This window comes from Hyposmocoma kahamanoa, unplaced genomic scaffold, assembly GCF_003589595.1.
Source record: "Hyposmocoma kahamanoa isolate Upper Pololo Valley unplaced genomic scaffold, ASM358959v1 99214, whole genome shotgun sequence".
Taxonomy (NCBI): Eukaryota; Metazoa; Arthropoda; class Insecta; order Lepidoptera; family Cosmopterigidae; genus Hyposmocoma; species Hyposmocoma kahamanoa.
The window spans coordinates 42,243-45,442 of record NW_020655829.1 but is presented as its reverse complement, the minus strand read 5'-3'; positions in this window follow the sequence as shown (position 1 = coordinate 45,442).

The following is a 3,200-nucleotide window of genomic DNA, read 5'->3' as shown; positions in this document are numbered from 1 at the left end:
GTTGAAAAACAAGTCGATATAGTCCATCACAGTATTTCTAACAGTAACTGATCAAACTAGCGATGCATCAGCAATTGATTGAACAACATTAAACAAAATGATATAGTGTTAGAATCCCCACATTTTCCTCACATAGCGCCAATCCCCACAAAATCCCCAGTCTAGTTGCAATTCCCCATAACTTGGGAAATTCCCCACAAATTGGCAACACTGGATACAATAGTCGTAATTCGCGCGCGGGCCGGTCATGCCCGGCATGTTTTTGTTTGTTGACAAATAAGTGATAAAAACAATTGAAATGAGCGAATTACGGAACTAGCCGTTGGAAGGAGGTTTTTTAAAAGGCGATTTGTATTCTTTTATAAGATTTTAATTAATGAAAGTATTACATTGGTTTGCCTTAAAACTAATTATGCTAATTGTCCGTTTCGCTTTAACGATTGAGCGAGAGTGTTCTCTAAAACGTTACATGGATTAACCTTAATTTCGACACTGCACTTTTGGGAATTTTACTAATGATTCACTGGTCTTTCTCAATTACTGTTGGTGTGCGGCGTCATTGAGAAGGGTTAGCACCGGTAACACCTTCCCTCCTAGACAAGCAACTATTTGCAAAGGTTGAGAGCAAATATTGCGGTTTGACGATCTTCCATAGATGTCCTTTCAGCTTCCATGGGTGTGGGGATCTCCGTAGTCCTTATATTGGATTCAGGGGTTGTTGAGTAATTTGTATCTGACGGGGGCGACGGTGTCGCAGTATATATAAAATACTAAGTACAGCTGCACTTAATAGAGCGATGTACAACGGTATTGTCGTATGATATATATCTGAAGGATTAACACTATCAATCTTTATCGGGGCATCCATAAGAACTTGGTGTTGAATATTGTGCAATTTGTCCAAATTAATCGTTGTGAAATTGTAGTGTGGCAAATTCTTAATAAGTGGTGTGGTAATTGTTGAGATTGACATCAGTTCGACGGCGTTACCACGAATTTTGTCATCAGCATTAATGATTGTGAAATCTTTTGTTGTAATTGTGCAATCTTTGGGTACCGTTGCAAAATAACTGCCGCTCAGTGAGCGATATTCTTGATTTTCGCAGAACATCTAAACTTTTGTGGCTTCTGGGAATGACATGATGTAATCCCAAACAGACATAAGACTGCAGTACTAATTAATATGTTTTAATTTAATCTAATTTCTATTAATAATTAATAATAAATTAAACTTAATAAACAAATTCATTCAATAAAATAATTTGTAAAACTTAATGTAGCGTAAATTGGAATGTTTTCTTTGTAAAATTAAAAATAAGGTATTTAATTAATAACTATTGTAACTATAGTGAAAAAATAGGGTGGTTTGCATCAATATTAGACATAACTGGTTGAAGACTGTACCACCTCAGTCAACCGTGACCATGGGACCTGTAAAGGGCCCGAAACGTCGGTTTGTTTGAAAAAACAAATATACGCGATTTAAATCCGGAAAAATAGTTTCATTCCTAAATGCTAAAATATTTTGTAGTCTATCTATTTCTAAAGAAAGCTCCTGAATATTTTCAGAAATTGCGTTGAAAAGTTGCATTGTCTTAATATATTGTATTGCATGCTCATCCTTTGAGGAATTCATAAGATAAGAAATTCCGTACATTTTGTCAACGGGGTGTATAAGTATTGCAGTACGTAATTTTGGATCAACATCTCAGAAATTTCTACTTCGGTTCTTCGAAATGTTTGAAAGGGATGAGTAATTTTAGGGTTGGCTTTAACGGGGCTGCTAGTTAGCCTTATTAAAAACTGTCGTTTAAATTTGTTCAATGGGTCTTCTGTTATGGGTATGTTGAGTATAGGATCTTTTACCGATGTATGTACTGTTTCTGTCACGTGTGTATCTGGGTCGGGGTTAAGGACAGGGACGGGACTACTTAGAGCTCGCTGGCTCGGCGCGGTATCGGTTGAGGATGGGCTTGATTGATCTGTCGTCCGGGGCTGTCACTGTCGATTCAGAGTCAGAAATATTAACTATTATTGAAGACAAGTGTAGGTTGTTAATTTCGTGTTTTATTTCATTGGTAAAGGTCAAAGGCTCGTTCCAAATAAAATATGTCCGAATATTCCTTATAGATAGAAAAAAGATTTGCCTTCTCTTCCATGTTTGACTGATCGGTATGTGGCCGCGATAAGATTTCTTGGAATTGCGCGCCCTTGCCATTGTCAGCAGGTGCGGTATTATATATCTGTTCGTTGTAGATGTGTACATATAAACGTTTGTCGAAGCTCACTATTATGTAGTTATTAGTAGGGTTAGTAATTTCGATCTTTATCTGATTTTTTGTCCGGTGGATAGACATGCCGTCATATTACAACCATTAATAGATTCCTGATCTATTTGTACAACTCCTTGTGAAATATTAGTTGGCACTTCGATTATTAGGGCAGATTGCGCTGGGATAATTAATTTCGAATGTATTTATTGTATGTGAGTCATACATGTGAATTGGGTTCGTCGCAAATTTGGTGTTTAATGTCTGAAGGTTTATTTTCGCTTGCCATTGTTCTAAAAGGTCGCATCCGATCAAAACGTCGAATTGATCGTGAAATTTGTGAACGAACATTTTCACGGAAGTTTGATCTTTAAACTCGGAAAAGCAAGGGATCCTTATAGAATAATCATTTTGACAAGGTAACATACATGCATGTATGTTTGTGACTATAAAGGAATCATATTGCAATGGCATGTGAGAATAAAATTGTTCGACAGCTCCAAGACTAACAAACGATTGATTAGCGCCTGTGTCGATAAGCAATTTTAAAGGGTGTTGTATCTGAATGTGCGGTAGTTTTCTCTTACTTTGTAGATTGAGTTCTATTTTTGGGATCTATAATTGTATCCAACTGAAAATTTTCATTATCATTTTCTTCGGCGTTTTCTGAAATTTCAGTTTCGAGGTAGCATGCAGTGGGCAAGTACTGATTGGGGTCGATGTTCGTCTCATAGTCGTAATCATATGCTTCGTAAGTCAGGTAATAGTCGGATTGGAACTCATTCATGTTGATTTGTCTCGTTATGGGTAGAGGACGAAAAGTGGGGTGATCTTTTCCACTCATGGGTACAGAGTGGTTTTGTGGACCTTGGGGGTTAAAACGAGGGGGTATTTTGAATCCAGTGGACATATTTGAACGAGGTATGGCTC